Source organism: Fukomys damarensis, unplaced genomic scaffold (assembly GCF_012274545.1).
Source record: "Fukomys damarensis isolate Sample0158 unplaced genomic scaffold, DMR_v1.0_HiC HiC_scaffold_26, whole genome shotgun sequence".
NCBI lineage: Eukaryota > Metazoa > Chordata > Mammalia > Rodentia > Bathyergidae > Fukomys > Fukomys damarensis.
In genome coordinates, this window is record NW_022900938.1 from 37,051,589 (window position 1) to 37,069,545 (window position 17,957).

Sequence of the window (17,957 nt, forward strand, 5' to 3'; positions counted from 1 at the left end):
GGCCAAGATTTTGTTTATTTTCTAAAGTGCTGTCCCAGCTAGAACCTATATTTATCTTATACTGTTTCCCAGAGCTGAACTGAAAACATTGAAAGTGGCATTGCTTTTGGATTCTGGTAAAAGAAATGATTAGCTAATGCTCATTACAACTAACATTTACCTAGCACTTCCCATGTGCCAGACAGACTTGGTACTGCATCCCTATTATGTAATGCGCTGGAGTGTAGAGCTTCTCCAAGAGTAAAGAGCTTGTTTCTTTTTTTCACCTTTAAATCTCTACTGCCTAAAAGAGTACCTGTGAGGAAGCAGATTTCCAATTAGGAACTACAGAATGAATCAATGAATATATTATTTCCTAGAGTCTCTACAACGACCCTACAGAACATAAAAAAATGTTTCTCCCCACTTTATAAATGAGGAACACTTGTATTTAGTGACACACAGCCAGAGTTAAGAGATACATTGTCTAATTCTGAAGCCCTTGCTCTTAAGCACTGATAACAGCCCAGCCATGGTTTGCATTAGTCAGTATTCTCAGGAAAACAAAAGATCCTGTAAGATATAGATATAGGTATAAGACATAGTATTTAATAGGGGAATTGATTACATGATCCTAGAAGCTGAGAAAGTCCCATAAGAGACCATCCACAAACTAGAGAATCAGAGGAGTCAGTGGCATGGCTCTGACCAAGTCTACAACCTTCAGAAGCAGAGAAACTGATAGTAACTCTCAGTCCAAGGATAAAGGCCAGAGAAACTGGAGCACAATGATATAGTCCCTAGATTCCAGAGACTAGAAAATATATTGATGGCCATGGGTAGGAGAAGATGGGTATGCTAGGAGAGGAAGAGAAACTTTACCTTCTCTTTGCTGTTATTTTCTACCAAGGGCCTCAGCTAATTGCATGGTATTCACCTACACTGGGTATGGGTGGCTCTTCCTCACTCAGTCCTCTGATTCAATTATTAATCCCTTCCAGAAATACTCTCATAGATGTACTTAGATATAATACTTTAGCACCTTTCTGATTAGCCTTTAATCCAGCCAAGTTGACATTTAAAATAACCATGAAAAGTCTTTTACTTGTCAACTTAGCGCCCATAAGCATCTTCTTAAACCATACTTCATCTCCAAATAAAAGTAATAGCAAGATCATAGTTCCATTTAACATGATATAACTATCCCATGCACAACCAAAACATTCTCTAATTCCTTCTCCAGAAGAGGAGATAATATACTTGAATGATTTTTACTCTCCTCCTGTTATCCCATATTTTAAAGACTATAATTTATACTTAAATACTAATATACATTTGATGTATCTTATGTTACATGCTAAAGAAACAATAGAGATAATAAAACACATTTTATTCATACATATACACACATATATTCTTAGCAAAACAACTATTATACTTGCTTCCATAACTGGTCATGTGGTCGTAGCTGCTATTTATTTTTTTCTTTTCTTTTTTTCCCCCCTTTTTGAGACAGGGTCTCACTATGTAGTTGAGACTGACCTGGAACTCACTATGTAGCCCAGGCTGGTCTTGAACTCACAGCAATCCTCCTGCCTCAGCCTCTCAAGTGCTGGGATTAAAGGCATGAACCACACGCCTGGCTCTATAGCTATTTCTAATCACCTCCTATTTGCATTCCCTTTGCCTTCAGGAGGCACCTCAGCTGGTCATAGTCCTTTAACTGGCAGGGTTACACACACCTTTGTTCCTGAAGGTATCTAGGCCATTTGACACCTTCCCTGGATTAGGTTACTGGATTACATTAACATGATTACATTAGTCACAGTGTATGGTGATAATAAGAGACATCTAAGGGATCCTCTGTATTCCAAATATACTCTTCCTTACCTCCACTGTGGAGTCCTAGTTCAACAGTAGTGTGTAACAATCACCCTTGTTCACACCATGAATCCCTTCTTAGTGTGTTGACTCAGAGAGATGCAGAGACATGACAAATCCCAAGTGACTGAGTGACAGCTTCACTTTTTAGTTCAATATGATCACTGCCTCCTGCTGAAAGCATTCCTCCCTCTGGAATTAAGAACTCTAGGTTGACAAGGTATAAAATCATGGGAATAAGAAACCAAAAAATTTACTAGTATATCAATGTGTAATATGATTGGTGCTATATTCCTCAATTTTCCAACAGGCAAATTTTTATTATGAAAAATATCCATATGTTAGATGTTGAATCTGGCATACACAGTATGCTCACTGAACTGTGTCTTCACAGGTCATTGTGCCGTTCTCTGAAATCAACTGTTTCAGGAAGGTAGACAATACGATAACAGTAGTGAATACGATGAACATGAGCCCACTGTTGCACTTCCTTGGCTGTGAAATGAATTCCTTAGACACAAGCAATCCTAAGGAAATACCACAGCATTGGTAAGACATTCTGTATCTATGGCAAAAGAAATGCACATAGAAAATGCAAATCCATGTTTAAAGTGTCTATTCCCGTAAGAACAAAGCTCTACTTTTCCATGATGAAAGTGGTCTATACTTTATCAGTCTGTCACCAGGAAGCTGACTGATCATTCTGAAGGTTGGTACTATGTATGAGCCTCACTATTTGTCTCTGGTGCTGTTCGACTGGGCATGATTGGGCAGTGAGTGGCTTTTGCTTGGGTCAGCCTGGTAAATGGAAGTCCATTTTGCTGAGCACATGTATAACCACCTCCATCTTTGACACGATGACCACTTTCTTCATGACCCATTGTGAGATGACAAGGATGGCTGGGGAGGGAGGGTGACTAGTGTCCACAGAATGAGCCACCCCATCCACTTACTAACTTCGTCCTCTGCTAAGGTCACTGATATGGTTTAGATCCAAACTGTTGCCCCCAGACCTCACAAGTTTGAAAGGTGACTGTCTCATAGGAACATTATACTGATCAGTGAATTCATCGCTTAACAAGTTCAGCACCTGAGTGTGCTGTTAGGCGGTGAAGCCTGAACAGAGGCCTTGTTCTGGAAGATTATATCTCCCTCCCCAGGTCTTCCTTTACCTCTGCTTTCTTGCTACTGTGATGTGAGCACTTTTCCCTTGCCCAGTTTTTCTACCATTTGTTCTGGCTTACAATTGAAATTTGTGAAAACTGTGAGCCAAAATAGGCCTCTTCTCCTCTAGTTGTGGGTGTCTAGTATTTTATCCCAGCAATGAGAAAGTGACTGAGACAGTCACCCTTCAGTGAATATTCACATTGGGCATAAATAGGAGTATCTTCATACCCTTTACAATTCAGAGTGGTATATTCATTTTCTTCTCCAAAGTTCCTTGTCATCAATTTTCCAAACATCTTCCTTCTAAGTCCATGACTATCCAGCAAAATCATCAGCAAAAGCCCATGAATCTGTGTATGATTCCATATCACAGACTTTTTTCTCTTTTTTTGGTACCGGGGATTGAACTCGGGTCCTTGAGCTTGCAAGGCAGGCCACTGAACCGCTGAACTAAATCCCCGGCCCCTGAAAGACTTTCTCCTTCAAAGCAATGTACACAGCCAGTTTCAACAGCCTATGTCCTCCTCAGTGGGAAGATTACCGCTGACCTTCAGAGTGATCCCAGAAACAGGCTAGAGTGCTGCAGCTGCCCACTTTTGGATGGTGCCTGTGTATCATACACTACCTCCCGAAAACTAGGCCCTAGTTCTTCTCTTTCTTGGTCAAGTGGTCATAAAGCATTCCCTATGAGGCCGTAGGTACAGGCTGGAAGAGAGAAGGTAGAACAGCAAGAGTAGGAGCAATCGGCATTTGGGCCACTTCTTCATCTAACTTGTTTGTACCTTTAGGGCCTGGCAGGCCTGATCACCATTCCATTTGATGACGCAGTGTGCACACCCACTTCATGAACTTCTTGTTCAGTCCATTCATTCTTATGCTAATCTCCTCCAAAATCATCTTTAGAGACATACCAGGAAATAACACCAACCAGATATCTGAATAACCCTTAATCTAGTCATGGTGACAAAGTAATCACCACACAGTGATTTTGAAATTTTGATGTGCGTCAGAGCCTCCTCATAAGCTTGCTGCTTCCCTTGTCTGGAAGTCTCTGTTACAGTAAGTCTGAGGTGGAGGCACAGTTTGCTTTTCTATCAAAGTCCCAAGTAAGATAGATGCTACGGATTGTCTTTTCACAATTAAAAAAGCATTGGCCTAGAGAACAGTCTTCTCAGTAAAATAAAATGTCAAAAGTCCAGATAAACTGTTGTGTATGACAGTCCCATCAGTTTTTTTTTTTCTCATCAAGTTTATAGGTACATTTTAGGTATGCAGTATAGTTACATTCATCCTTGGGATCTCGTACCTTTACATGACAGGTCTTGGTTCCATTTTTCCATTTTCTCATGTTTTTTTTCTTTTCCCTTATTACCTTTCTCTTACCCTTCTCACTTCCCCTACACCTTTAGCCCTTTTCTTCCTATTTCACGTTGTCAATTATATCATTAGGATCTTAAGTACCATTATAGCTTTTCACACCAGAGAAACTATTCAGTATTTATACATGTGTGACTTATTTATTTCACTTAGGAGTATATATCTTCAATATGCATCCATTTTCCTATGAATGATTCTAATTTCTCATTATTTATGGCTGAGTACTATTCCATTTCATAGAAAAACCACATCTTCTTTATCCATTTTCCAATTGATGGGCAAATGGGCTATTTCCAAGTTTTAGCTATTACAAACTGTGCTGCTATAAACATGGGTGTGCATAGATCACTGTGGTATGATTCTTTTAATTCTTTTGGAAAGATACCCAGCAGAGGGATGGGACCTCTAATCCTCGTTCTTCGAGGTATCTCCATATTGATTTCCACAGTGGTTGCACCAGTCTGTACTCCCACCAACAATGGCGAAGGGTTCTTTTCTCCTCACAACCCCTCCAACATTTCTTATTGTGTGATTTCTTTATAGCAGTCATTCTTTGTGGGGTAAGGTGGAATCTCAGTGTTGTTTTCATCTGCATCTCTCGAGTGACCAGTGATGTGGAACATTTTTTCAAATATTTTCTTGCTCCTTTTACTTCTTTGTCTGAGAAATGTCTGTTCATTTTGGATGCCCATTTTTTGAATTGGGTCTTTATATTTGGGGGGGCTGATATTTTGAGTTATTTGTATATTCTAGATAATAATACTTTGTCTGAAGAGCAGCTGGTAAAAGTTTTTTCCCACATTGTGGTCCCATTAGTTTTAACAAAATAGCCTCTCTCTGATTCTATGACTTACAATACACATCCTTGCTCACATCCAGACCTATTCCCCCTCGTACTTGTTTCATGGCATAAATCACTGTAAATGTGTAGTTGTCCCTTAATACTGAATGCATTGATTGTTTTGATGGATTTAATGGGTGCGAATTACTTTCCTGACCAATTTCATCCTTTGCCGGGGAATTTTACGGAAACTAATGTATCTCTCTGAACTTAAGTATATCAGATGGATTCCAGAATGATGAGCAGCGCACCCACCATTCAGATGAAGGGATTTTCAGGGCAGAGAAAAAATTTCTGTTATCCTGTGCAAAAATGCCAAACAAACACTAATTTCAATAACTATATCAAACTCTTTTGGAAATATCTGTTGTGTGGTGAAATTATAAGTGTTGAAAGGCTGAGTTTAATGCCATGGAAATATATGTGAGACCGTTTGTTAGGCATGGAATTACAGTAGCCTGTGGATCTTTACTATCAAATGCGGTCAGGTCCCTGTAAGAATCAAAATAATCTATTTCTTACAGTGTATTTTTTCCTTGACGCCTTAGGTAAAATTAGGGTTGTCAATTGATTTGTCATAGACTGGTCCTCTAATATCAGTTTTATTTACCTGTCACTCTGGCCTTCATCTCTTACTCCTGGATTACTGAAAGAGAGCAGCCTAACTGGTCTTCCATTGCTACACTGGTCACAGCTATTCTCCCCACACATTCCTGCCGGTTATGCTCCACTGTGTAGGCCAGACCATTGCATACCCTATCTGTAGCTTCATAACATTTCTAGGGTAAAATTCATATTCACAAACTTAGTCTTACAATATGTCTTATACTCTCATTGCTCCTTACAGCACTCCTCTCCTGACACCTCTTTCTGGCATATATCTTTCCATCTAGCCTTATTGAAATTCTAGCAGAGCCCTAAATATATTATCTCTTTCCAGAATCCGTGACATTTTTCCTCTATCTGGAATGCTTCCCTTATATCTGACATACCCTCCAACACACACACACACACACACACACACACACACACACACACACACATACAGTCAATACCATCATTGTTTACACAGCTCCTACTCACCGTTTGAAACTCAAAGTGCTACTTTGTTTCTGATGATGTCTAATTGCTCTTCTGATTTAAAACCCTTACCTCTTGCTCCAGCAATGGCCTTGAATATTTCTAGCAGCTAGCACTGTACGCACAAGTAAGTGGCTTACTTCTCTATCTACTGTAGACTACATATTTAGTGAGACTTCTTATAGAAAGAAGTAACCCAGAGCCGGAGATTTAGCTCAGTGGTGCCAGTGCCTGCCTGGCAGGTTCAAGGACCTGAGTTTGATCCCCAGTTCCACAGGAAAAAAAGGAAGTAACCCGGCAGACAGAGTGGAAGTCTGAAGAGATCAGTACACAGTACTAATATCAGATCTGATATAACTGCATCAGTTCTTATACAAGTGCTAGTAGAATTCTGAGATTCAAAAATGATTTGATTGGGCTGGGAGTTTAGCTCTGAAGTAGAGCACTTGCATGTGGGAGTTCTCCAGCACAAATTACATTTGATGTCTTGTGAATTTAGTCCTTGCATAGCAGGTTTTCATTTGCAAAGAATTTTACAAATATTAATAATCATCATAAATACCTGTTTTATATTTCAGAAATAATTGCTGCTCTAGATATATGGGCAGCCATAAAGCAAAGTCTTGCAACTGTATTCCTAGAACAGTAGAAATAGAGCTGTTAAGTGAAGTACAGATTCTGTATTGAAAGAAGGTCTTTTCTCTACTGCTTTTAATAGAGGGTTTATAGAAACATGACACCATGATAGAAACACAACACCATGGTACTGAACAACACTACAACCAGCATGGGAAAGAAGTCTTGTTTCTTTTTTTAAGCACTCAGGATTTTCCAAAAACATGTCAACCTCATCTTTCTTTAAAACGTTAATTTAGTGAGCCAGGGATTTAGCTCAGTGGTTCTACCACCTGCCTCGTAAGTGCAAGGTCTTGAGTTTGATCCCTGGTACCAAAAAACACATTAATTTATAAGCCCAACTTTATTATGTTTTCTTATCCTTTCTCATTGATCAGGTAAATCTAAAAATAAATAAATAAATAGCTAGCAAAAGTAAATATATATACCACAACTATTCACTGTATAAGATGAAGATGAAGACTGCATCACAAATATTCAGGGTAAATTATAGAGAAAGTGGGCAAATTTCCTAAATTCTACAGTTGGTCTACATATTTGTCACTTTTAGTCAAGCTCAAGGATTAACAATTGCTTCTGGACAGTCTTTTTTTAAAGTATGTTTGCAGTACATAACAATTCCTTTCCTCTTGAGGTAAACAACACATATTGAACCTTAGTCATTTTTACTGTCTTCCTCCTCCCCTACCCTTCCCTCTCTTTGTTCCCCCAGATCCCCTTTTCATCCTCACACAATCAACTCCTTTTCCTAACGTCTCTCTTTTACGCTCATTAAAATGCTCATTAACGCTCATTAAAGTCATTGTATTACAGAGATACATGAACACCTATGTTTATAGCAGCACAACTCACAATAGACAAATTCTGGAGACTGTGCCTAACCCGTTTCATGGGAGCTATCAGTTTTTGTGATACAGGTTAATGGCAATAGGTAACAAATGAATGTACAATAAGCCAACCAGGTTCTGAGTGCTTTCACTTTTAACTCAGTCTTCAAAATACTCCATAAGTATTCTTACTATTCTAACTTTAACAGAGAAATCTGGAGCACAAAGAGTTTATGTAACTTCCCATTATTTCCCAGTAGAGTATTTGGATTGAGGTACTCAGTGATTTATGCCAATATCATAACCACTACATATACATTATCTTTTTCTATTAATTACATTGGGCAGAATCCCCATAAAAGGATGGCAGATTGACATAAACTGAAAAACCCTATCCTCCAAAAGGACAACATTTTGTGCTTAAGGGACCCATAGACTTTACATGAAAATAAGTCTGGGGATCATATGACCCAGTAAACCCTAGATTAACCAATTAAAAGTCCATTTTGAGCAGTCCTCCAGCCTTCTTTGTGCTTGCACTTTTGTAATGATATTGGTCTTGAGCAATAGTACTTTTTATTTGCTTTTTCTTCTCTATTGTAAATTCTAAGAGGGCAGTGAAAATGCCTCATTTATAGATCTAATTTCTGTTTTGATATAGATTATGTCGTACAGATGTTGCAAAAATTATGCTGGCTCATCCTCTTCTCCTAAATTCTTAAACAGAATCAAATAGTACCTTCCTCAGCTACAGAAAATCTGTAATGTGTAACAATGGGCTGTCTGAGGAATCTTGACTTCACAGATTTTTTTCCAACATTCTTTGGTCTGCTGGACTTTCACGAACCACCCTAAGGGGGCTTTAATAGCTCTTTCTGCTATCCTTTCAAAGAACTTGTACAGATCACTCATCAAAGGATTACTCTCCCTATTTTCACTTGCCCAACTTTCACAACCAACTCCAAACTCAGGATAGAGATTATTTTATCAGCACCTCATCCCAAGTTTACCCCCCAAAGAACAAAATATTCTTTGTTCTTGTTGAATAAATAAATGCTTGAAAAATATTTTTCTAGCACAAGAGATTGTATTTATTTCTTCATTAGCAACCTGGAGATCATGAGTTGCCACCTAGATTTCACCGTCAATGCAGAATTTGCCTGCTTTGTTGATTTATGGTTAATCCATAGCATTACCCCTCAACATAGTTATTTGTAGTTGGTGATTAAGTTCCATGGACTTATGATTAAGGAGTAATTAATCTTCCAAACTTAACAACATTAATAAAATTTCATATGAAATGAAAAGTAACTACAAAATTAGCATTTGCGTCTATTTAGCAGCTTATCTTCATTATATAACAAACAAAAAGTACTTCAGGTCCATCTGAGCCAAAGGCTGGAGAATGAGGTGTAAAGATCCAGATAAAGTAAAGCAGGCAGACGGGGAGACAAATAAGCACACTTAAATTATTATAAATGTATTTTCTGAGATAAGTTATCAGTTTTATTGCAAATATATTGGATAACAGGAAAAATTGAATAATTTATCCAGCAATTTTCACACAAGCAATATTATTAAAATGAAGACATGAAGGAAGAGGTTATGGAGGCGAATGTAAAGAAACCATGAATAAATGCACTAGGCAGCAGGCACAGTGAATGTTTTAGTCAGTTCAGACTAGGTTTTTAAAGAAGAAAAGAAAGTTCCGTGAAATTTTAGTATAACTGCTAACTAACAAAATTACCTGCAGTGAGAAAGTTCATCCTCCTGTTTTCATTGCTACTAGTGTTTTCAAAAATTAAAAGACTCAGGGGTTCCTTCTATTCTGAAAAAAATAAAAGAGAATGAAAAGTCTGGATGGTAGTAATAGAGGATACAAAAGAAAACCCAAGAAGGAAGCATTGGTAATAAGCTGCATAAATGCGCACATGAAGAAAACTATGAAGAGCCTCGAACTTGTCTGCTACGGTTTGCATATTTAAGGAAAAAAAAATAACTCCTTGTGTTCAATTTTTTCACAATTGCCCCATTTCTTCCTTAACATGTATAATTATATAAATGCCATTATTATTTTATTCCCTATTTCCATAAAATATTACTAAAGAAAAACACACTGACCTTTAACTACAGATAAAAAGAACAGTAACACATTACGGCCGTTTCCTCAAGTACTAACTCTAGAAGCCGGCTAAGCAGATTTGGTTTCTTCACAGCAGTCGTTGTACATCCAGACATGAAACTTTGGTAACCAAATGTTTGATTTTTATTGAAAGGTAAAATAAGATGGAGCCTCTGATTTTACAAAAGACAGATTTCTCTACTTCAAAAATGCATGTTCCTTCCACTGGTGGATACTTTGGATGAGAACAGATTTTTTGAGCATGAAAGCATCAATTTCAGGGCAATATTCTCTAATAGTTGTTTAAAAGAGTCAAGAAGGTAGCAGTCTCAAACCACAAACACTGAGTTATGTTGAATGATCCAGAAGCCAACTTCAGCAGAAAACATACATTTGCTTCTTTACTTATTGGCTACTATGTTTGAGAGCTGTGTGCCCTTGTGTTTTTGTTAATTCTATTTCCTGCGCTATTGGGTAAGTGCAGAGAGCTGGATTTTAGTATTTGTCTTTGAGTTTAGTATTTTTTCTGCACAATATTGCCTCTGCTATTCAGAATTTTTGGAGATTGTAACTGTTTTCATAAGTTTTCCAGACAATGAGTATTTGTGTTCTGGAGTACCAAATGCTTTTATTTACTGTGATAGTTAAATTTATATAAAATAACTTTAAGTTGTTGCTTTCTAGAACAGAGGTTATGATAAAGTAATCGCATTTTTTGCTCACCATTGGTATCACTATTAGTAGTTCTTACTGTTGGAAGATGCTATACAGGGACGCTCTCAAGGCCCACTAAGTACACTGGCTGCTTCAACTCTCCATCCAAGGATCCCAAAATGCTACATATATTGTGAGCTGTTTATTTACAATGTTATTGTTATAATTAAATGGGCCAATAGTAATAATTCCTTCATTACTTGTTCTCCTCTATCAAGCTTTAAAAGTGAGTTATCATATTTATTAAAATGGTGCTTACTAAAAATGCAAAGTAGAACTGGGCCTGGTAGCTCATGTTTATAATCCCAGCACTTGAGAGGCTAAAGCTGGAAGAAAGAAAGAAAAGAAAACTGTTTAGGTCATGGAAAATTTAATGCAATTAATATTTTTGCTCCTTTCCTTTGTTTAAAATTCAATTTATACAAGAAATGTTAATATAAACTTATTTAAGACTAACTATATCCCTTCTGAGAGCAAAAAGGGGGCTATTAAGAATAATCAAGTATGGACTAGGGCTTTAGCTCAGTGGTTCCACCACCTGCCTTGCAAGCAAAGGTCCCAGGTTCAATCCCTGGCACAAAAAAAAAAAAATCAAGTAAAACACAGTAATATGTGCAATTGTCCTGGACAAATGGAGTGTGTGGTCACCTTGCACAAGAAAGGCTTGATTCTGTGAGTCAGAGCACAGTCCTTCACGCACCAGGCTGAACCTGTGTGTAATAAGTTTGCATGGCATTCATGGAACTCAATATGACAATAATATAGCAGAAGAGTCAAAACTGAAATTGTGATATGTTATGTCTAATCAGACTACATCATTTGGTACATTAAAATTCTATTCTTTTTTCATTTCTATGTATTCCTATTTGAAAAGAGTGTGAAAGAAATAATAGACAAAAAAGTAAAGAAGAGCAAAAGCAATTCTGTGCAACATGGGCAAGGCAAGAGACATCACAATCCTGGACTTCAAGGTATACTGCAAAAGTACAATGATAAAAACTACATGGTGTGCAAAAAAAAAAAAAACAAATTTATGAATCAATGGAACAGGACAAAGGATGCAGAAACAACTCTGGGCACACTATCATATTTTTTTACTAAAGGAAAGATAGCCTCTTTAATAATGGGTGCTAGGAAAATTTGCCATCCACACACCAAAGATTGAACCTAGACTAACATCTCTCAACCTACACTAAATTAAAATCAAAATAGATCAAAGATCTACACATTAAAACAGAAACATTTCTTCTTCTGGAAAACTAAATAGGTAAAATTCTTGAAGACATAGGTATAGGCAAAGATTTTCTGAATAGAACTCTGATTGTATAAGAAATAATACCAAGAATCAGCAAATGGAATCACATTGAATTACAAAGCTTCTGCAAAGCAAAGGAAACCACCAACAGAGTGAAGAGACAACCTAAAGAATAGGAAAAAATTTTGCCATCTACTCTTCAGACAAAGAACTAATGTTCAGAATACATAAAGAACTCAAAAAAATTAGGCAACCCCAAATTTAAAGACCAATAAAAATGGCATCTGAAATGAATAGACATTTCTCAGACAAAGTACAGATTGGCAATAAATATTTGAAGAATCTTCAGCATCACTGGCCATTTGAGAAATGCAAATTAAATCCTCTGAGATTCCATCACATTTCAGAAAGAATGGCTACCATCAAGAAATCAATAAAAAATGCTGGAGAGGCTTGGAGGGCATCTTTATTGGTGGGAGTGTAACCTGATACAACCACTATGGACAGCAGTATGGAAATTCTTCATAGAAATTCTGTTTGACTCAGCTAAACCGCTTTTAGGTATCTTCCCAAGAGAGTTAAAGGCATCATACACAGTAATGTATGCATATCCGTGTTTCTAGCAGCATGATTTTTTTAATAGCTAAATCTTAGAAGCAGCCTAGATGTCCATTGACAAGATAAATGGATAAAGAAATGTGGTATTTATACACAACAGAGTATTACTCTGCCAAAAATAAGGACAAACATGAATCATTTGTAGGAAAAGGTATGCATTTTGCTACCAAAACACTAGGTGAAATGTTTTCACATAACATATTTAAGCATGTCAGACACATGCTTAAATATTGCATATGAGAAGCTTAATGTATAACTGAAGTGAAATATAAAAGGTAGACAATAGGAAAAAAATAGAAAAAAGGTTGTTGTAATCTAGCATGGACTATGCATCTAAAAGTATACCTTGATTTAGTATAATTATCTTATGTGTTTTAAATGTTTTTGAACTTTTAGTCTGGCTGTTAATCTATATTAATGAAAATTAATTTAATGAGGACTTAACAGATTAATAGATTAATCTGATGTTGGTAAAAAAGGGGGTGGAGGGAAAGGGAAAAAAATAATTGAGATGTTTATGTACATATACCAATTCCCCACAAAGAATGTAATCATTATTTTACATATAAGAACTAATAAAAATTTTTAAATTTAAAAAATAAAGATTCCTAGTTGATATACTCTCAACGAAGAGATCCTTACAAAGAAACCACTACCCCTAACAGTAAATAACTTACATAACATCCCTTCTGTTACCATCCCTGTAATTTGGCCTCAGTTTAACATTCAAGTTAGTACATCGGACTATTGGATAAATCCTCTGGATTCATGCAAACATGCCACAGTTTCAATGTGTAAAGAATCCAAATTAGAATTGAGAATGAGATTGGGCTGCTTCTAAAATTCATTTGTGGATTTCAGGATTCTCAGCCAACACAAAAATTCTAGTCAGACTGGGACTGTGCTGAGGACAGAGCAGTTATTGACTAAGGATGCAAAAGCTCTATGAACTCATGTCAAATATTTTTTGGTCTGGGTCTGTTTGATAAGGTCCTTACACAATGACTCACCATCAAGGGCTTCCCTACAGACCTGCTTTCACAATTTCCTATCCCAATCATCCCCAACTGACCTTCCAGTGGACACAGTCTGATAAATTCATTGTTCCCTGAAAAATTTTATGTCTTACTTTCCCTATGTAGATTTCCCTCAGAACAGACTACAAGACTGAGATTTGCATACAGGAAATTTGATAAAAATGTCTCCAGGGAGCACTTGTAGGGAAATGTTGAAACAAGATCAGGCAGATGGTGAAGGAGTTGCACAGGGACCCAAACCAAAGCCACTAGGAATTCTGGAGCTGGTGGTACCATCGACTCACAAAGGGTCCCAAAGGCTGGACTTTGTTCCTCCAGTCTTGCTATAGGCTGACATAACCTTAGGTGACACAGATCCCTCAGGCTGAAGGCTGTTCCTGGACAAGGACTCAGCTGTAGATTTCAGCAGTGAACTCTGGGGCAGCCAAGAAAATAATCCTGAGGCAGGAGTGTGGATAGCACTGCAGCCTTTACTGCAGCACTCCTACCTGAGAAGCCATTTTTAATCTTCCTCATAGAATTCACTCCTATGGGACTCCAATTATCTGTACCATAAAAGTCAAAAGCCTCCTATTATTCCTTCCCTGGTCCTGCTACCCTACGCTGCACAAAGTTTCCACCCTTCTAAATTCCTTTACCATATGCCTAGCACATGATGAGTCTCAAGCACAGCAGAAACAGTGGAGGTTGAAATATCCCCATTCCACATAAGCAATATTTTGTTTTGTAAAATCTGATCTATCTATCTATCTATCTATCTATCTATCTATCTATCTATATACATATATATATATGTATAGTATGTATATGTATATATACACACACATACATATATGGGCTTTATTTTATCAAATTGGAAAAGTGGGTGCCTGGCACCTGGGACACAGAGAGAGATATATAAAATAACAAAATAAAAGCAGTGGCCTTGAGTTTCTTCTCATGTGGTCTGATACATTTCCTCAACTTTGTAGCAGTTAGAAGCAAACAGGCGAAATTTTCAAGAATAGTTTTATGATACTGGGATTCCAGTCGTGCCATTTCTGGACCTGATAAGACACTGAGTGATGTAAATTAAAGAGTATGCCAATCCCACAGCTGTTCGGAGAACTTCTGTGCACTCTTGCACTCCAAGCAAGAAAACAATAATGACAGTCACAGGCTACAATTATGTTGAGGACACTGGTGGCCACTGAGGAGGGGAAACTAATTTCAAGTGTTACAGACATTGGTGAAGACGCTAGAGCAGAAAACGTGAATGAGCAAGTTATGACACATTTGATCAAGTATGTGGGACTGGAATCTTTTTTAGGAGAGATGAGAAGGCTTATGGTTTAACTCACAGGGTAGGAAAGGGGAGCAGCAGAGGTGTGCACCTACTGAAATTCATGCAAAAGTTCTGGGGCAAGCTACTTTGGAAATCTCAGGTATACATGGAATCTAACCCATGGTGCTTTGGAGGCCTTAACTGTTCATGTGTATAATCTCTTCCTAGAGAGGTCATAATATCCCCATAGGTAAGGATTATAGCTTTCTTTCATAAATATTTAATGGTTACTCTGTAGGTTGATAGCTTGTGGGTCTTTTAGAGTCTTTGAAGAATGTTACTTGTTACACAACACAGATTCTGTCTTGGTCAGCATCATAAAGTGTTGTCACAGTTACCATCCTGTATCTTTCTTCACTAGCTTCTTTTTCTTCTATTAATAGAAGCCATTTTTCATCATCTATGTCTGTTTTCACCTCTTCCAACACTGACCATTACCTTACTGTACTGTTGGCCCCTTTCCCCACCACAACCTGCGTGGTATACAGGATCTCTGAGTTCTCAGAGTCTGAGTTGCCACGATTGCATTCTCTGGTGATAACCTAATTTTAAAATATTTAATAGGTTTAATCACAGACCAAAAAGTGAGTTAAATAAAAAACCTGCTCTATGCTGTTTTTCTTATCTTGATCTCTTTGGTCTCAGTTTTTTGCTTATACATTTTGACAATAAAACTGAATACTGATAAGGCATTAGCTGGCATAGTCCCAAATATTTTCCAACAATAAATATGAAGAATAAGAGGTCAAGTTCACCAATTAGTCTGAGAGAATTTTATACGATTACACAAGGACCGTAGATTAGTTGGTTATTTCACTGTATTTTCTTGCTCTTTTCCCAAATATAGAAAATTCTCACTATACAAAGTCTGCTCAGTCTAAACTTCAAAAATGACCTCCAACATACATACTTTGCTCAAGATGCAGGAACCAGTTCCTGAATTTTAACTGGGCCAAAGAGACATATGTGTATGCATATCCATGATAGTCTCATAAATACATAATATGTTACATATACAAATGTTTTATACTTTTATCGTAATGAACAATATGTAGACAAACACAGAGACTCAGACAAGTGCAAACATAAATAGGAGAGGATTCTAAATCAAATCTATGAAGAAAAATGGATGGTACTTGCAGGGGTCAGAAATTTGCTTGGTTCTAGAACTTGTATGTTTGGAACTTTTCCTGTGTGCCTCAGAGAGTGCTTTTGACGAGAGGAGCCAGATTATTACATCATCTTTTTCCTTTTTTAATGAATATGGAAATGCAAAAGAGAGCAAGAAATCTTTTTTAAAAAAGTAGCAACATTATTTTGTGTAGACTTTAACCACTCCCTGAACTGCCAACTGGCAGAGAGGATTATGAAGCCATCTTATGAGAGAATATGCTATTCCCTGAGGCCCAGAAAGCATCTTGATCATTTTTTATCCTCTAGCTGAATTACTTGTTGTACTCAAATCTTTCTGCAAAGCTTTTGTTCAGGCATTTCCTTCATACTACTACTTACTAAGATGGAGAAGGTCAAAGTGCAAGTGGTAATTGCTTTTGGCAATTTAGAAAATGGTTTTCTCTTCATACCTATCATTTTCTCCACAGCCTTCAGAAGAAAGCTGAATCTTTATCCACTGTGCTTCATACTGCAGACCAATACACCGGAAGCCCCACCGCTTGCTTGATATCTTACTGGTGTTAATGAATTTGAAGCCAGTGAAGTATCCCAGTATAAATATATTTCCCATGCTATATTCTTGGTGAGAAGAGAGAGGAAAGTGATTGCAAAATTAGATTCTCTATCTATATTTATGGCACAATCATGGAAGAGTTGAGAATCTGGGTAGACCTGAACGCAATACACTTGTGGGACCACTCAAAAGAAGAAAAACTTCAACATTGTCTAGAATCAGTGTGAAATAAAGAAAAAGACTACACATGTGGGTTCACCTTTTTACAGCTTCTGCCTCATCCCATTTGGAACGCTAATTGCCATCCTCCTGATATTTCCATGACTCGGAATTCATTATCCAATTTCTTCCTTCAGTGCTGCCTGATGAATTTTCTCTTCTGCACTTTTCTATTAATACAAGGATAGGATTGGATTATCTCTGCTCACCTTTATTTCTTTCTGTAAAGATGAACTACTTGCACCAATCCACTGCATCTTCTTCATGAAAGAAAGGTAATCTAGGTTCAACTTCATCTCTCCTTACCTCCTCCATGCACATCATCATGATTCTGAGCCCACATCTATAAAGACAATGTGAATTTTTACTCCTGGATCCAGGTCCTTTCTCCATTCTCCTCTTTGCCTCCACTGCTGTAACAAATACTGTATGTAACAGTTTTTGATGGAAAGTGAATATGCAATTATATCTTGAAGCTTTTTTCTTCTATCAGCATCAAATAGTAAAATGAGGAAAAAAAAAGTCTACTTTACAAACTGACCCAACTTTTAAAAATAATAGAAAAAGAAAGAATTTCTAAAGTTACCTAAAATCCATCAATTTTCTGAGGTGTGATATATCTCCATCTAGTTTAATTTGCCCAAGTGGCACTTTCTCTGTAGCAATGTGAAGGAATACTTTTGCTCCTATGGCCCTTTTATTCTAAGATCATAAATATGCTACAACCATTAATTAATTAAGTGTTACAGACTTACCAGTGAAGTAGGTGAGTTTCCTGTCTCCAACTGTGGCCAGTGCTCAGAGAAGGCTAAGTCTTCCCTAATGCAGCTAATTAGGCAGTGCTACACCACTAGGGAAAATTTCTGATCTCAGCTGGAGATCAACTTGTGCCCTGAAGAAATGGAACTTGATAGCCCTTCAAGTTTTTATCCTAACCTCTGTCCCTGCTGTTGATACTCTTAGTCATATTGATATCTAGTTCTTTTTGGTATATTATAAAGCTGTTAATCCACAGGGCACTCAGGGTCTGAAAGAAATCACAGACAAAAAGCACAATGTGTTTAAAACAAACAAACAAACAAACAAACAGAACTTATCCTCCATTTTTGCATGTGAACGTCTATCTGTGGCGAGGGCAAATACTGAATTGGTTTGTGATCACCCCACAGAGGGGTGGAGGCACTTCCCACCCC